The sequence below is a fragment of the Zootoca vivipara genome, chromosome 4 (genome assembly GCF_963506605.1).
Source record: "Zootoca vivipara chromosome 4, rZooViv1.1, whole genome shotgun sequence".
NCBI classification, from domain to species: Eukaryota; Metazoa; Chordata; class Lepidosauria; order Squamata; family Lacertidae; genus Zootoca; species Zootoca vivipara.
Genome location: NC_083279.1, coordinates 42,156,365 through 42,175,647, shown reverse-complemented (window position 1 = coordinate 42,175,647; position 19,283 = coordinate 42,156,365). Strand labels below are relative to the sequence as shown.

Sequence of the window (19,283 nt, the reverse complement as noted above, 5' to 3'; positions counted from 1 at the left end):
GTTTATTGCCAAACCACGATGTTCGGCTGATGATGAATCACAATGTTGAAAACACAGTATCTCCCTGCCCTGATGTAAAAGGTAAAGGTAAAGGCCCCCTGGCAGTTAGGTCCAGTCACAGACAACTCTGGGGTTGCAGTGCTCATCTTGCTTTACAGGCCGAAGGAGCCAGAGTTGGTCCGCAGACAGTTTTTCCAGGCCATGTGGCCAGCATGACTAAGCCGCTTCTGGTACGATGGAACACCGAAACCAGAGCAGTGCACAGAAACGCCGTTTACCTTCCCACCGGAGCAGTTCCTATTTATCTACTTGCACTTTTTGGCGTGCTTTCGAACTGCTAGGTTGGCAGGAGCTGGGACCGAGCAACGGGAGCTCACCCCGTCGCAGGGATTCTAACCGCTGACCTTCGGATTGGCAAGCCCAAGAGGCTCAGTGGTTTAGACCACAGCGCCACCCATGTCCCTTCTGCCCTAATGTTGTTTGTTTAGTCGTTTAGTCGTGTCCGACTCTTCGTGACCCCATGGACCATAGCACGCCAGGCACTCCTGTCTTCCACTGCCTCCCGCAGTTTGGTCAAACTCATGTTCGTAGCTTCGAGAACACTGTCCAACCATCTCGTCCTCTGTCGTCCCCTTCTCCTAGTGCCCTCCATCTTTCCCAACATCAAGGTCTTTTCCAAGGATTCTTCTCTTCTCATGAGGTGGCCAAAGTATTGGAGCCTCAGCTTCACAATCTGTCCTTCCAGTGAGCACTCAGGGCTGATTTCCTTAAGAATGGATAGGTTTGATCTTCTTGCAGTCCATGGGACTCTCAAGAGTCTCCTCCAGCACCATAATTCAAAAGCATCAATTCTTTGGCGATCAGCCTTCTTTATGGTCCAGCTCTCACTTCCATACATCACTACTGGGAAAACCATAGCTTTAACTATACGGACCTTTGTAGGCAAGGTGATGTCTCTGCTTTTTAAGATGCTGTCTAGGTTTGTCATTGCTTTTCTCCCAAGAAGCAGGCGTCTTTTAATTTCGTGACTGCTGTCACCATCTGCAGTGATCAAGGAGCCCAAGAAAGTAAAATCTCTCACTGCCTCCATTTCTTCCCCTTCTATTTGCCAGGAGGTGATGGGACCAGTGGCCATGATCTTGGTTTTTTTGATGTTGAGCTTCAGACCATATTTTACGCTCTCCTCTTTCACCCTCATTAAAAGGTTCTTTAATTCCTCCTCACTTTCTGCCATCAATGTTGTGTCATCTGCATATCTGAGGTTGTTGATATTTCTTCCGGCAATCTTAATTCCTGCTTGGGATTCATCTAGTCCAGCCTTTCGCATGATGAATTCTGCATATAAGTTAAATAAGCAGGGAGACAATATACAACCTTGTCGTACTCCTTTCCCAATTTTGAACCAATCAGTTGTTCCATATCCAGTTCTAACTGTAGCTTCTTGTCCCACATAGAGATTTCTCAGGAGACAGATGAGGTGATCAGGCACTCCCATTTCTTTAAGAACTTGCCATAGTTTGCTGTGGTCGACACAGTCAAAGGCTTTTGCATAGTCAATGAAGCAGAAGTAGACGTTTTTCTGGAACTCTCTAGCTTTCTCCATAATCCAGCGCATGTTTGCTATTTGGTCTCTGGTTCCTCTGCCCCTTCGAAATCCAGCTTGCACTTCTGGGAGTTCTCGGTCCACATACTGCCTAAGCCTGCCTTGTAGAATTTTAAGCATAACCTTGCTAGCGTGTGAAATGAGCGCAATTGTGCGGTAGTTGGAGCATTCTTTGGCACTGCCCTTCTTTGGAATTGGGATGTAGACTGATCTTCTCCAATCCTCTGGCCATTGCTGAGTTTTCCAAACTTGCTGGCATATTGGGTGTAGCACCTTAACAGCATCATCTTTTAAAATTTTAAATAGTTCAGCTGGAATATCATCACTTCCACTGGCCTTGTTATTAGCAATGCTTTCTAAGGCCCATTTGACTTCACTCTCCAAGATGTCTGGCTCCCCATTTGACTTCACTCTCCAAGATGTCTGGCTCCCCTTCATGGATCACTGCCTTGTCGTGGTGAAGGGGCTTAAATAACTTAGAGAAGTTATGTTTTGACCAAACGTGATCCACCTGGAGAAGGAATTGGCAAGCCACTCCAGTATCCCTGCCAAGAAAACTCTATGGACAAAGACAACTGCCCTAATGTAGACTGGAACAATTCTGAGTGAAGGTTTTTACTGATTATAAGTTAGGTGAAAAAGCTTTGAAACATCTAGTTCCCTTTTGTTCCACATATCTTTGTGAACAAACATAAAAATCTGCTTGATGTTGAACCAGATTTGAGAACAAAAGTAGGAAATGTTGGTCTGCTCAGAATTTTCCAGGAAGCATTTTTAACCACCTGTGGAAAAGTATTGTGGAGGGATTTTGAACAGAGAGCTGGCAGAAAAGCCCCTTCCCCCTGCTGCTCTTTGCACTCTTGATCTCAGCCTTGGAGACTGCTGTGCTTTTCTTTACAACAACATAATGTCAAGGGAAAGAACGTCACAACTTGGTGTCACGTGTAGTTTAAACCTGACCTTGCTACCAGGTGGCGTTCTAGATACCAAAATAAGTTTTGTTTCACTTCAAGTTTTTAATATGAACTCGGCACCAATAAGTTTCTTTAGTGCAGCTCCAAAACATAGTCGTTAAAACTATCCCATTAATGAATGAATGTCCCTCATTCTATACCTACCCCATCTTAGAGACTAACAAAGAAGAGAAAGTAGATTAAAATTAAATCTGCAAAGAAATATCTCTTACTTGGCCATTGATTCTTCATTCTTTTTCAGAACATTTCTAGACATTTTCAGATAATTCAGTTTTTCTATTTTCTTTTTACAGGAAATGACAGTCCTGCAATTCTCACAATCGACTTGATTCAGGTTACATGCACATTTTTAATGGCAGAGTAACATATATAAGAACTTACTCTTTTTAATTTTAATTTCACTTATTCCATGAACTGGGAGGCTAATGGGTGCTGAAATAGCATACCTAATTTGTTGTACCAAAACCTCTCACACCTCATACTCACTACAGCTTTGGATAAAATACTTGGCAAATGCTCCAAGCTTACACAGAAGTGCACTTGGTTAAAATAATAACGAGACAACAAGCCTGATGCCACATTTCATTTTCCATTGTAGAACATATCAAAATTGCTGAACAACCAAATCTTGATAAGGAAACTTCAACACTATCTCAGAAATTTCAGCCTTTCCCCTTTTAGGGAAGCTTTTAATGTTTGATGGATTTCTGTATTTTAATGTTTGATGGATCTCTGTATTTTAGAATTTCTGTTTTGTTGGAAGCCGCCCAGAGTGGCTGGGGGAACCCGGCCAGATGGGCGGGGTATAAATAATAAATTATTATTATTATTATCAACAGAATCCGAAATCCTTACAATTGTCAGAAAATCAAAAGAATATATGTTCAGCATTTTTGAAAAACTGAAATGACTTCATATGTCAAAACATGGGTGCATCTGTATTGAGCAACATAAAATCAGAAGTCACTTGCAGATGTTTGAGCTCTAACACTTACTAACTCTTGGGAGGAAGTCACACTAGTATTCCTATAACTTTCTGGAATAATTATAAAACAAAGCTATCTTCATTCTCTCTCTTTCCATTTCTGTGTTATGTCTATCTATGTCTATCACCTAGGCTCCTATAGGGTTTACTTGACAAGAATTTCAAGTAGTCTACCAAAAGGAAGAGAGCTTCACTTTTTGATCATCTTTGACGGAAAGCAGGTTTTGAGGAAGACAACAGGTAGGAGAAGACTGAGATCTTAGTCCTGAGTTTTGTACTGAATAAGAGAAAAATAAGTCTTAACTTCTGTCATCTTGTCACTCAGATTTCTTCTTTAGCCCCAGAGAGACAATAAAAAGCAGCATATAGATCAACAGGAGGGGGAAATCCAAGTAGGAATATTATTTCTGGAGCCAATTATACCATGCTGAGGAATCAACTAGAATCTTGCAACAAATTCCCTTCATCATCATCATCATCATCATCATCATTCCTATGAGCAACAGGTACATCCACCGAATCTAGCTTCCAAAGTAGATTCAGTTGGAAAATCAACAGCAAAAAGGCTGTGGCAGGGGGTCTTCTAGAACTAAATGTAGTGTAAAGGACTCATGTGCTACTTGTGAACTTTAATTTGCCTTTCATTTCCTGCCCTTGTTAGAAGATATTTATAAAGAAAGTAGAGATGGTGCCGTAAGCAACTCATCAGCCCCCATTTTACTATTACACCAAAGTTGGAATGGACTTGTGCTGGCAGGTGCAGTGACCCAGAATGGAATCCGCACATAAGTGGGGATACACCTGTAATTAATTGATTTATAGAGCAGAAAACACATTGTGAAAGTGATCAGGATTTACTCTGTTTTTTATTATTTCCATGCCAGCGAAGTATATATAACTACTATGTGCTACATATGCCTCAATGCCAGATCTACATTTCCATTATAAATTTCGGAGGCATAACAGGGATTCTGTTACTAAGATCTATTGGAAGTTTTATTTTCTGAAGCCTTTTTAGAGTGCTAATGTAGCTTTTTGTAAGCCTGTTTGGAAAATGCAGAAGAAGTATAAGTTAAACTCATGCTGAATGTAGAACTATGTAAGAGTGGCATCTGAAACAGTAATATAGGAAGACTACAAAGCAAGTTCTGAAATAGCAATCTGCGGAGTGTTAGGCAGGTGCTTAAACTGCCCATCACCTCCCAGCTTTAGAAAATATTAGGCCAAAAGGGATCATGTAACATTCTGTGACCCATAAACAGCTTCTGGAGCAGGCTTCCTCACCAGCCTGAGTAACAGATACGTAGATATGTAAGGCAAGGATACCAATGCTAAATATAGGTATTCCTGCTATACAAGTCAAAATCACTTGCCACTGTGTTTTGTTCATTGTAAAATCAAAAGTAAGACATTGCATTTTGCATCTCATATACAGTCATTTCTGTAAATAAACAGAGGCAAAAGAAGGTATATTATTTATTTTATTTGCCATGGTAATTGGAATAAGATATCGTTGGTATGGATTTTATGTTCAAGTACTGGCTATTGGGTAGACAATCCATTATTAAGCACTCATTATTTAACTAAAGGAATAAACCAAAGGACAAGTTCTATATCAAGCCTATGCATTTTACGATATTTATTATAGAACAAATGTCAGAACTACTCTAGTTGTAAGTAGCATATAGCAGCAGCTTGTCTTCAGGATATTCTCATGTGTTCCATTTCTTGCACTGCACAAATAGCTCTGTGTTTTTAGCCTAATGTGAAATGCTAGAGAGCTCATCACATATAGCTCCGAAACTATACTGATCTGCTGATTTTAAGCATCAAGCTGATCTCAACTTATTTTGCATGAGAAAGTGTAATACAGAAATGGGAACCACAAAATGCACCTTAATGATGTGCCATTTTTTGATTCGCGCTGCGGGTAGGAAGGGAAAGAACACTTTCCATGTGTCAATATTTATGCTGCGATTATGGAGATGACTTCATAGCAGGCACAGTTGTGTTTTTACTTGAAAGGCTGTGCTAAATCTCAGCTGTACACATTGGGGCTTAACAACATTTGGAGACCACATTAGCTATAGGAACGGCAATTTGCCATGTGCTGACTCCAAGTGATAGCAAGCTTCCCAGCAATTGATTACTTGAATGTGCCTTCACTTAAGTCACTTCCAAGACCATTTTGTAAACACCACAAGTTTTTGGTCATTAGCTACTTCATTAATAGAAAAACAAAAGAGATAGAGAATAAATGCTGGCATCACACATTTGTATTTGCTGTTTTATCCTGAAGTGGTAACAGAAAAATCTGGCTCTCAAGCCTGTTTACTTCCCAGTATTGGCCTATTTTCCAACTTTTTATTCTTTTAATTTTAATATATAATCAAGATTAGAAAATCATATTCCCACAGAGAAGAGCATAATCTAAAATTGGCACAGCTAGTGTTTGCTGGGAATGCAAGAAGAGAGAGATGCCTCATTTGCTTTTAAAATTGATACATTGAGTATAGCACATGTAGGGAAGAATTAACTAACTGTAGCAAAATGTTTTTCTCAACTGCTTCTCTCTGTTGGAAACCCCACTATCAGACTTAAAAAACAAAGATAATGAGAAAGGCCTGTAAGCTGCAAAAAGGCACTGTCTATCTTTAATCATTTCAATCCCAGTTTAATGTGGAATATTATGAAGTAGAACAGTCGTCCTTTTTCCAACATCATTCTCAAATATATCCTTTTACAATTCTAATCTGTTTCCTTTTGTTTTGTTGCTAGGGATCATTTTTCAAGGCTCCATCGCCCACAGTGGAATCTGAATTGCAACAAACAAAATGCTGCAACACTTTGAAGATGAAAGTGAATATAACTGTTGCCAACAGCACAATGAAAAAAGGAGGAAGTAAGACATGGGCTACATGCTGGTGTCTGACAATAGCACACGTATGATATTCAGGATGCTGACGAGAAAACAGTTGTAGTAATATCAGCTGAGGTCACAATTTGGAGGTAAAAGGATGATGCAGCAAACTTACCAGGAAGCCCTAGTAGATAATGCCTATTAAATAAAACCCCTCCCATCAAAGATTTTAACATAATGTAGATATGGATGAATGCACATTTTGCTACAATATTCTGCAGCATCTATAAGTATGCTATGAATAGGATTACCTGCTGACCAGAACACACACAGTATTTATATGTGTGTGTGTATACACATGTATCAAAGTTGTCATTTCAGGGAAAGTAAGCCTACTAACAAAGCCTGCCTCCTACCTATTCACAGACACCCCCATTCGCTTTATAGCCATAGCTTTGGCCTCTGCATTCTGCTGCCGCCTCACCACTGCACTGTGTTCTGGAACTGGCATCTTCCCTGCTAGATTTCAGCCCAGCATTCTGCTCTCACAGTACCCAGCCAGTTGCGGATGAGGAGCAGGCAATTAGGATGTGAGTGTAATAGCTCTCTTCCCACTTCTGTTACTCATCGGCCTCTGATACTGAAGGTAATACAGTGGTACCTCTAGTTATGAACTAATTCATTCCGGAGGTCCGTTGTTAACCAGAAACTGTTCTTAACTAGAGGCATGCTTTCACTAATGGGGCCTCTTGCTGCCACTGCGCCGCTGGCACACAATTTCCGTTCTCAGCCTGGGGCAAAGTTCTCAACTCGAGGTAACCTGAAGTGTTTGTAACCTGAGGCGTTTGTAACTCGAGGTACCACTGTAAAGCTATTGTGGCTAGTAGCCACTGATGATGACCTTTTAAAGTTCCCTTGTGAAAGCTGTCCGAATTGGTAGCCATCACTACATATCATGTGTGAAGCAATACTTCTTTCTACGTTCAGCTTCAGTGGATGACCTTGAGTTCTAGTATTATGATATGACAGAACAGGAAGGAGGGAACTCCACTTTATTCACATCATGCATAATTTTATACACCTCTGCCATGTCCCCCTTATTTGCCTTTTTAAAAAAACCTTAAAGCCCCAGATTAATTCAGTGTTCTCAATCTCTAGTTCCACACAATTATATAAAACTAGTCAGAGCCAATGATGGTTGGGGGAAAGCATTCAGTGAGTGTAAATGTGACAGGATGACATCTACATTAGGGTGTGTATCAGGATATCATCTTTCTATCAATACTCCATTATTTTTATGGTTCATTTGCCATATCCACATACTTCTCTGGAAATACTAGGGTTTTTTTGGAGTGTGGGATATAAATTTGTAAAATAAAATATAAAAATGTAAATATTCAACTACATGCAATGGATAGGAATGAAGGGTCCACTGGTTGCTTTTGGTAATGGAAATTCAATCTGTATTCCACCATTATCAACATGCTTGTGAGCAATTTCACACTTTTGCAAATAGCTGCAAAATAATCAGTAAGAGCGGGTGGCATTCTCAAGCTGCACACACTATTATGGCTAAGCACAATTACATATATAGGTAGCACTTTTCAAACACTTAGGTATTTCACAGAAAAAAAAGAAATCAAGTAGAAATAACTCCATGATTTTAATTAAAAACAAACCAACATTTCATTTTTATTCCTTCTTATTAACATTATTTGTGTGCTATTTGTAATGCCCTATGCTTTAGATTTAGTAAAGGTATAATATAGATTTTAAAAATATATGCAGACAAGTTAATAAAATTTGTACAAGAGAATCTTTTTAAAATGCACACGTGCAATTTCAGTCCATATGGCCTTTTCTAACGTTAAAGATAACTATTGCTTCTGGAAATTGTCCCATAAATGTTAGAAAACTACCCTCTAAATTATAATGCAATTTTCTTCTTTGAATGGAATTTTAACATTTGGGTAACTATTGTTTTAATCACCAATGCATTATAGTTAATTTATTGGTTGCAATTATGGTATTTGAAGGGAGTGCCTCCGCCTAACTTTCATTTGAGGACAAATTAAATAGTATAAGCCAACCGGTGAAGAGCACATTTAGAGGTTTTATTACATAAGGTACTTTTATTGGCTCCTGAATGGTGGGGTTTGATTTGAAGAAAGAATCAGGAAGCACCAAAAACAATCCCAAAGCAATGCAAGATTGTGTAGCAGCAGTAGCAAATTGCAGTCATTGGGTACAGTCTAGAAGCCTATGCATACAAAGGCTTCCTGTTCTCTCACCAATGAAAAAGTTGCCCCCCCCACCCCAGAGTGAGGACTAACACTTAAGAATACTGCAGTAAATGCTTGGTTTCCCTGATTGGATCATACCACCCCAGCACAAACCCTACACTGCCATTATACATGGGTGAGGTTCTCATTGCCACCCATCATGACAAGGTGAGCTGTGCGGGACCCTGTTTCTATACTCTGTCCCTACTGCCCAGCATTCAGCAGGGCATGAGAAGCCCCAAACACTTCTTCCCAGCAAGAAAAAGCCCTGCCAGGTGTGGGTGAGTGAGTGGGGCAACTTTTCTCCACTGGCAAGAACTGGTGAGTTCACAGCTGTGGATTCAGTGGGAAATTCCAATGTACAGTATGTGCATACAAGACTTCCCTCCACAGGTAAGAATGTTTTGTCATCAGCTAAACTACACTTACAAGTATATTACAGCATTATTTTCTTCCCATATCCAACTGCACATTTTTGACTAGTTGGAGCAGAATCTTGATGAGGATGAATATTTGAACACACATCCCACTGAACATAATTACAGTCATTGATCTTTTGATTGACTAGGTAAAAGTAAATATTTCTCGTATGGATTCCTAACTATATAAATATAGGGCTTATCTTAACTAAGATTTGGACCATTGGAAAACCCTAGAATCTGCAATATTGGGATGAGTGATTATTGACAAGTGAATGCTTTGTTGTAGTAAATTTACCATTTTAACTAATTATTTCTGCCAAAATGACTCTGCACTGACAGCTTTTGGGTGAACTGGTAGAAGAGCCAAAACATCACTTTCCAAAATGCAGTTGGCTGTAGAGAAGGGCAGATTTCATATCCTGGAACTGGCAACCAAGCATTCTGCTCTTCCAAACTCCCAGTCATTTTATTGATGGAGGCACTGTGAACAGCCTTAGGCAATATGAATAACACTAAAACTCTCTTATTTGCATGCCCTTCTGGGAGAAACTGAAAACAAATACTGTACAACTTACAATTCTATGGGGAGGGGGGGGGTTGGTGGGGGGGGGGAGGCTGCCTCTTCTTGACCATTATATTAGCAAGGTCTAAACAGAGGCCACTAACTGCTCAAATAAAAATTGGCCCTTATTAGAAATCACCAATCTGGCTTAAACAAGGCAATTCCCTTTTATGACAAGCTTGTATTTTGTATCTACTGAGGCAGTTTCAGTCTTGCAGTTACTATATTCATAAAATTGTTATTATCTTCCAGGGAACTACAAACAAAAGACAAATTGAAAGTCCTGCTCCAGAATGGTATGAATGACCAAGCCCTATTCTCACTTTCTGAATTAAATGTGTGGAAAGAGGAATGGCTCTGCACCTGCTGGGCCTCCTCAACATCCCATGTTCAAAGAGCAGTTTGGAAGACGAGAATAGGTGGCAAAAATAGATGGCCCACAAAATCCTACCTGTTTCCCTTTTACCTTATTCTGCCTCGTTCCTCACTCTTACTATTTACCTTTATTTCAATTATTATTCACTGCCAGGAGGAATGACACCACTGCTAAAGAGATGGCGAAACAGATGGAAAAGTTTTAAGAAAAACTGCTGCCGCTGTGCTGCCATCTCGAAAAAAGCATTTGCCTAGTTTCATGGTCCCATCACTGAAACGGGGGCCCATTTACAGGCCATTTCCACCTGGTCCCACATTTTGAGCTGGAGGTTTTCCATTGGGTATCTGCATGTTTCGGTATCATAGTCTAAGTCTCTCCATTCTAATGATAGGATTATGGAGAATACCATTCGGGAGCTGTTATGCTTCGCAGAGCTTCATAATCTTTAATCCTTTTAACGCTGTCTTTTGCTGCATCACTGATGCCCATGCAAACGAACAGCCTGGGGTAGTTAGTGGGTTAAATAAAAACTGGCAGCCTTTATTTGACGTCTCTGTTGAAGTCCCCACAGCTCCTCTAGATGCTGAATCAGGTCAGTAAATAGGCCACTCAGTTGTTCTCAGAAATAACTACCCACATCTTTCTTCTTTCTCTTGGGAGGGCAGAACTATCTCTTTGAAATAGTTTCAGAAGTAATCCACAGCTGGGAGCCCCATGACTACTTGGTAGTAATAGGGAGCCGCTCTATGAGAGCCTGCAAATGATGCAGCCTCATAGTAGATGGCCAGAAGAATACTGTTTTGAGACTCCCCCCCCTTGGGATGTCTATTTTTTGAGAGAGGCACATATATATAAAACACAGACATCCAGTGTTGGAAGTTTCAGGACAGATAAAGTACTTCTGCATGGAGTATGTAATTAAACTATAGAACTCACTCCCAAACCTGCATGACTGTAAATGAGAGATGGACAAATTCATGGAGCACAATTTAATAAATTCCAGGAGGTTCCCTCAGAAGTTTATGCCATAATAAATGCATTAGTCTTTAAGGAGGTGGAAGACCTTTGTTGCTCTAGTTTAAGAAAGGCTTGTTTGATCTTATCAGATATGTGATTTGCGGTTAACGGCTAAATAAGGGCTTGTCCAGGCTTCCTTTTGTGCCATGCTTTCAAGGCACAGATCTGCAGTTTAAAAGGTTGTGTCCGAGTGCTTTTTTTTTTTTTTTTGCCTCGCTGCTTTCCCCACAAACCTCTGCACTTTAAATTGGAATTGGAACAAATTGTAATGGGTCCCCCCACCACCACCACCATTTGCCATTTGCTCCACTTCAGCAGTAAAGAATGTACGGTATTTTCAGGGGGTGGGGGGGTGGGGATTGATCATGGTGGGGAAACCCAGTGCTCGGACATGTTGCTTTAAAGCACAAACCTGTTCCTAGAAACGTGGCACAGAAGAAAGTCCAGATTTACTAAAACCCTTAACAATATTAGCCCCTGTAAACACTGCACAAAGCAGCAAATTTTGCATGTACCGTGTGTGTGTGTGTGTGTGTGTGTGTGTATCTATATCATCTATATCTATATATGAGACCGGGTTTTATTTTCTACACATTTTGGTCAGCTTTCACAGCTGGCCATTATTTTGGGTTGCCCCCCCAAACCACCCCACTGTGAGACCTCTGCACATCTGTGCAGAGACAGGTCTCTGTCCCTTTCCAAAGTCCTGTGGCATAAACAGAAGACTCTGGGAAAGGAGGGCAAGGCTCTCCTATCATGCTGGGCTGGGCGCACTCAGAAGTTTTAAGTGGGGTCCTACCTGCTTCCACGAAACTGGTGCCAAGCAGAAACGGGTGCAAAGTGAGAGGCTGCCCTGTCATTCCAGTCTTGCATTCTTGTCAAGGTGCAAATAATTTTTGTTCTTTTTCAAATTCATGCCGCCCAGCAGATGGTCAGTGGAAAGAGCTTCATACTTGCTAACAGTGACCTGGGTTTTTGTGTAAATACCAGCTTATGATCCAGGTTTTTTAAAGCAACTAGGTATAAGGTAGTGAGTGGAAAGCCCACAAACAATGCATTTTAAGGTGGGAGTGGAACACCATAGTTTGCTCATCTTCAACACATGCAAGAATAAGCTTTTAAACCTCACTGAGAATCTCCCATCTCTCTTTCTCCCTCCCCCCCCCAATATCCATCTTCCTCCAGTACTGAAATCGGAAATGGCACCCCTGTTTTCTCTTCTAAGATATTGCTACAGATGTGAAGATTGGTAAACAAATGAACAAGCAAATAAAAAACAGATCCCTTCTGTAGCACAGGTATGCTTTTCTTCAGTTCAGCATAATAGTGGTCATAATGCTAATGTTTAATGTTAAATATTAAATATTACTGTCGTTGCATTCAACAGAACAGACTATTTTAGCAGTATGCACTCTTATAGACTAGTATAGGACATGGTTAACATGAAATTAAAATAAGTTTGTGGGTCTATAGACACATACTTCTAAATATGTGACGGTATGATTGTGCATTAATGTACATTTATATAAATATTTGTACATGATTGACGTTAAATATTCTCCTTATTGTTTTAATTGCACGCATATACCACAGATTATTTAACATGTTCACAGCAAAAACTATCAGCATCTGCTGTTAGACCTGAAAGGAAATAACATTATGAAACTGCCATAATTAACTACTTATATAGTTACTATGGAAACAAAATGGACTCACACATGTATCACAGCTGTGTATGATTATGCAGCTGTTATTTTCATTGTTCCTATGGCTAATTAAAAAAACACATTCTTTCAAATTTGACTTCGTTTTGTTGGATTTTTATCCAAATAACGTTTTTGTGTTTAACAACTATCTGAAATTTATTACCTTAATAAGAACGTAAGAAACTTTCTAGGTAAGAAGGTTCTCACAGTGGAACAAAGGGAAGGAATATAAGGAGCTGTATCCTACCAAGTCAGACCAATAGTCCATTTAGCATCTCTGGGATTTCAGGCAAGGGTCTCTCTTAGCCCTACCTAGGGATGCCAAGGATTGTACCAGGGACCTTCTGCTTACAAAGCATAGTAACATATTACTAATGTGTTTTTAAAAGTTTTAGGAGTTTTTATTTTTTTGGGGGGGGTTAAATGTGTTTGATTCTATTTTAAATTGCTTTATTTTACTGATTTTTTTGTTTGATGCCCTGGACTTCTTTGGGAGGAGGGGTAGGAGAGAAATGTAATAAAATAATGGCACAGCCTCATAGGGCCCCAGAATTTCCCTTGTATGAGTAAAGGAATGAAGAAGCAAACACTGGATGTACCCTTCCCCATTCATTTATAGAATCTAAAATGTGAACCAGAGCTTGCATATGCCATAAATTAGAAGGCTCTGCTTATGTGATGCACCTCGAAAAGAAGGGTGGGCAGATTGCATGGACGGAGCTGATTTCTGTAAGCATGAAATCAGTTCCTGTATTCAGTACAAGGTTCGCAGCACAAGTTCTAGTCACTGTGTGGGAGGAGCATATAAATTCAAGGCTCGTTCCTTTGGCTTCCCATGTTTGAAACTGTACCGGCCATTATCTGTCATGCAGAATTTGGCATCCGGAGGAACTCAACTGTCATTATAACAGCAGGTTTCTCGTTCTCATGCCTGCAGAGGAAATCTCTGAAATAGTTGAACAGTGCTGTGAAATCTCAAATAAGAGAAAGGATTAAAAGTTGGCAGGAGATGTGACCTTAGATCCTTACACTGGTCCTAGTCATTTACCTAAACAAAGCTTACATTTCCAGCTTTGTTGGTATGGCCCATCACATTGCAATATTGTGAAGCTTCATTTTTCAGTAATCATTTGCTGATTCATATTTTGACAAATTCTGTTTGTTATAACGGTACATCATAAGCAAAGCCTACCAAGACTGAAATACGACCAATAAAAAATGACTACTCCCTAGTACAATAAGCAAAGTCTAGCAAAATGGAAATTACCTAAGACTGCAAAGCTATACACCCGGAATAGGGAACCTGTAGACTTTCATGTGTTGAACTATAACTCCCATCATCCCTGGCCATTGGCAGTGCTGACTGGGCTGATGGAAGTTGTAATCCAATAACATCTGGAGAGACAGAGGTTCCCCACCTCTACTATACACCTTTATCTGTGAGTAAACCACACTGAACTCATTGAGACTCATTTCTGAGTATACGTGTATAGGGCTGTGCTGTAACTAAGTATTATTAAATGCAATATATCCTAATGCAGTGTTCTTCAGCCTTGGGTCCCCATGTATTGGACTACAACCACATTAAACTCTGAGCCAGGGTTGCTGGGCGTTGTAGACTAGCAAAACCTGGGGACAAAGGTTGAAGAATGCTGTTGATATATAAGTATAGGCATAGGCAAACTCGGCCCTACAGATGTTTTGGGACTACAACTCCCATCATCCCTAGCTAACAGGACCAGTGGTCAGGGAGGATGGGAGTTGTAGTCCCAAAACATCTGGGGGGGGGGCGAGTTTGCCTATGCCTGTATAAGTAGGTCTTGCATTATATTTTAATGGTGGTTATATCTAGAGTTTGTTCAGTTGTTGGAAGCAGATGAGATGATCATCAATAGGGTAATACTTTTCCTTTTGTATTTCAGCTTCTATTATTATTGGATACTCAAGTGAATCTGTATTTACATAGCAGGTTGATATATCCAGTTCCCCCAACATTATAAAAGGCAAAAGCAAAACTGGTAGATTAATACACAAAGGAAACATCTGGATACTTGGGAACAATTTTGAAAGTAAAAGATGATTACCACCAATGGTACAATTTAGAAAGATATGATCTAATTATCTTTTGAGAATCTTCATTAACGAGCAATCTTTGCCTACACACAGAAGCTTGGCAAGTACAATTATCTAAAAGGTTTGTTATGTTAATTTATTTTTTTGCATTTTGCAATGTGCAGCAGGGCACTCAAAAGCTGAGCAGAATGTAATAGATGTTTAAGGGAAGAGTCACCAACTCCCCCACAAGCTACTATATTAAATCTATTCATCACATACTTTTGTCTACCTCCAATTTATTCCAGTCACTTCTTTCAGTCAGCCTTATACCGTAGTGAAATGCTTCTTCTACTCTGAGCACGAATGTACCATTTTTAAGTTGCTCTTCCCACCTTCCACACTGTACCTGTGGGAGAACTAACCACATATAACCAACATGCTCAGGTCTTATTAATACATGAAATGGTTAAGACCATAATGTAAACTGCCCTGCCAGGTGTAGCTCACCTTGGGAGGGATTAGATAATCAAACCTTTCTTCCTCTCAGTCTATCTGAGGAACTCAGCTTGTGAGGAGGTCTGAGCTCCTACATGCCTTTCTTGTATTCCTATATCAATAATTTAGAAACTTTCACCACCGTAACTAAGTCAAGTTTTACTGCCTGTGCAACATTTTCTGAATGTTGTATGGAAAAGTGCATGGATCTGACCTTTAGAGAGTTTGTAAGCAAACCATCTTTAACTTATCAAATGTGTGATCTTTTTCTATGCTAGCGGAAAAGGGAAACTTTGGAAAGAACTCAGAAGGGCATATTTTAAAGGTCTAACAGCCTATATTTACACACTTTACTTTGCTGCTCATTGCAATGTAAGAAACCCCCCTCACTCCCAACAACTTGTAATCAGGCTTCTGGCTGATTACAACAACAAAGCCATGTTTGGACCTATATAGCTGGCACAACAATAGCTACAAGGTCCTTTCTCCACCTCAGACTTCGACTGTGATGAAGAGTGCTGTGTAACTTGAATGCATGAATGAAGCACCTTTTGGTAACTTGAAAACTTGTCAACTTGCCTCCAGTTCATTAGATTTCCAACAGACAATATTCTGACCAGCTTCAGGGTTGAGAGAAGGAGCACTTTTCAGTGGGAACACAGTATGAAAGAACCTGCTCCTTGCATATGGGGGATCAGATGGCTTACCCCCATAACTTTTTTTTTTAAAAAAACCCAAGGCTCATTTGGATACTTCCAGAGCTATGGCCACTGATCATCACAACCTGTTGTTTAGTCATTTAGTCGTGTCCAACTCTTCGTGACCCCATGGACCAGAGCACGCCAGGCACTCCTGTCTTCCACTGCCTCCCGCAGTTTGGTCAAACTCATGTTGGTAGCTTCGAGAACACTGTCCAACCATCTCGTCCTTTGTCGTCCCCTTCTCCTAGTGCCCTCAATCTTTCCCAACACCAGGGTCTTTTCCAGGGAGTCTTCTCTTCTCATGAGGTGGCCAAAGTATTGGAGCCTCAGCTTCATGATCTGTCTTTCCAGTGAGCACTCAGGGCTGATTTCCTTAAGAATTGATAGGTTTGATCTTCTTGCAGTCTTGCTCTTCTGCAAGAAGATCAAACATCACAACCTAGTTGGTGTAAGTGTAAGTAACTATGAAGGCATGGCATAGCAAACATCTATTGGTCCACATGTTCTATTTACCTTTAAGGCAATAGGAGTTTCAGCAGCAGTGTTTTGGAAATAGCATGAACCACTGGATAACTCATTGGTGTTGGTATCAATTAAGGATACTCCTCACTTGGGTTGTGTTTAGACCAAAATGAATCATAGCCTGACAGCCAAAATGCCATTTCATCAGGAAAGAAATGTAAAGACTGTCAAGGAAGTACCAATACAGCTATCATAACAATACCTATATACTTTTATTCTCTACCCCAGATACTGAATCTGAAGAAGTTAGGTGTGACCTGAAAGTACTTTTCTTATATATAGAAAGTGAACAATGCTAGCACCACAAAAGCATTTCATTTGTTTCTTGCAAAAAATTGAAGCAATTTCTATTGACAAATGAGACATTTGATTGTTTTCAAAGGCACAATTATTCAAAAAGACGTTACAATTAAATACAGTTCAGCAGTTTAAACAACAGATGGCTGCCATCCTTTATGCTTCAATTTTTTCAAGTAATATTTTACTGCAGTCTGAAAAGGATAATTTGTAATATTTCTTGCTTTTTTGTTTGTTTGCACAAAAGAGCAATCTGGAAAGGAATAATGACTTAAATGTGAAGGGTGAACATTTTAAAACAGCATTTTATTTTATTTCTGTTATATTGACTGACATAGACAAGAGAGGCGGTATGAGCAAAAGAGGTTAAATTTCAGACAGATTGGAATAAAGGGAATCACTAAGTCCACAATCTAAAAGATTGTGAAAGCTAATGGAAGTTATTGTATTGATTTTGACAGAGTAACATTATACTATAAGCCAGGAGATTGTGCCCTTATAAAGTTAAGTACTTAAAAAAAAACACCTACAAAGTAATAACTACAGAGACTTCTCAGTGGCTGCACCACATCTATGGAACTCATTCCTTGGAAACTACAATTGCCTCCCATACTGTTAAATTTCAGATGTCAAGTTTTCTTGTACTTTTGGGTCTTGATTTTTGCTCTGGGTCTCAACAGTGTTATTATTAATGTTGCTATACACTGATACTATTTTAGCAGTATTGTTTTCAACTGAACATATTGCTGTCCTGTTATTACCATATTGGCCCAAATATAAGCCACCCCTGAATATGAGCCGCTCCCTCAAAATTCCGCAGGCACTCATACCTGTTCCGTTTTACCATATGTCTGTTTCAGCAGCGATATCGTAAAATCCAATTTTTGTAAGGTCACGAATTGAAGCCACACTTTAACTTTTCACGGTCGGAATTTGGGGGGAAAAAGTGAGGCTTGTATTCAGGCCAATACGGTATGTTGTTCATCAGCCTGGCTACATCAAGAAGGACAGTATATAAATAAAATAAAGATGACAACAACATACAATACTTGATTAACAAGTCTGACTTGTCACAGATATGTGGCATGGCCCACATAGAGCTAGATCAATTCTGATCATTAATAATTATTTCTTAGCTCTGGAACAGGTTAATCTTTAACGAAAAGAAAAACAAAGTCAAACAACTTGGAGAAATAGCAAAAATAACAGAAGAGAATCATGACGTATTCCGGGGTGGGTGGGTATCTATTAAAAAGATGTTGCTCAAGAGTGGTCCATGATGGTGACCTTTTAATTGCAGACTTGGTAGTCCCAGAGTATGAGAAAGAGGGAGACAAATTAAGCCAGGAATTACTTTCTTTTTTGAGCAATGTCAGTGGATAAACCCTCCCAGCCTCAGAACTAAAAGCTTTTCTTCAGTTCTGTCAAAGGTAAGCCAGGCTCTATACAAAAGTTGTTGCTTTTCAATCTCATTTTATTCCTCTACAAGATAGGCAAAGCTTTGCATTATTCTAGCCCAGGCTTCCTCAAACTTGGCCCTCCAGATGTTTTGAGACTACAATTCACATCATCCCTGACCACTGGTCCTGCTAGCTAGGGATCATGGGAGTTGTAGGCCAAAAACATCTGGAGGGTCGAGGTTGAGGAAGCCTGTTCTAGGTTATGTTTTACAGTACAAACTAGCTAAGGAAGCTGGTTTTATATTTGACTTGAAACTTAACTCACTCTTCTCAGACCCAATAATGACTCAATGAAAGCTCATAAGCATACCCACATGGCACTATAGGGAAAGACATGGCCTGATCCACCTTTTTTCTCCTTCTTGTGTTCATAAATATATTAGAAATATTCAATTATGATTATGTATCACATTCCTTCAATTAAAAAACCTGGATACGACCGAAAAACAGGATTTTTCGCTTTCACCCATGCACACCAAAAACAGGAAGGTCACTTAAAAATGGCATTATTCCATGTCAAATGTTACCATCCCAGTGAAAGGGGTTACACAGCTGGCAAGATCTGTTTGAATTATCATCTTTAGGGAAAGCATACAGAAACAGAATAAAATATGTCAGCTTATAAAGCCTCCATTTTCTTTCTCTGTAAAAGTGTTCTGGGAATGAGGTATGATACATGATTGAAATTTGCAGCATGAGTAGTTTTCTACACACTTCTGCCACTCGAGTTTGACAGAAAGCCCTCTCAAACGGCACAGTACAATTTCTAATAAAAAAAAAAGCAAATGAATATTAAGGGAGTAAAGGGACAATGGGAAAACCTATATTGGAATGTAAAATGCAAATAAAATATGCATGGCTGGCTGAAGCCATACTCAGCTGCACTGAAGAATGAGGGAGGCCAAGTGGTTTTATTTTTAGTTTGGAGGCTAGAAGGTCCACTTGCTTATTTGGAATTAGCCAGCG

The 19,283-nt window shown here is 39.7% G+C and overlaps 1 protein-coding gene and 2 long non-coding RNA genes across 3 annotated transcripts in view; 2 read left to right on the top strand and 1 right to left on the bottom strand.

The window, feature by feature from the left end:
* The window catches only part of IL1RAPL1 (interleukin 1 receptor accessory protein like 1), a 339,537-nt gene that overhangs the window by 79,244 nt on the left and 241,010 nt on the right, over positions 1–19,283 (bottom strand). The gene's annotated exons all lie outside the window — the stretch shown is intronic.
* On the top strand, positions 3,654–6,519 carry LOC118085337 (uncharacterized). Its single transcript, XR_004692623.2, has 3 exons — positions 3,654–3,802; positions 3,888–4,068; positions 6,341–6,519. It is a non-coding gene; the product is annotated as an uncharacterized LOC118085337 (long non-coding RNA).
* LOC132591958 (uncharacterized) lies at positions 9,910–15,109 on the top strand. Its single transcript, XR_009557416.1, has 3 exons — positions 9,910–9,984; positions 12,267–12,379; positions 14,710–15,109. It is a non-coding gene; the product is annotated as an uncharacterized LOC132591958 (long non-coding RNA).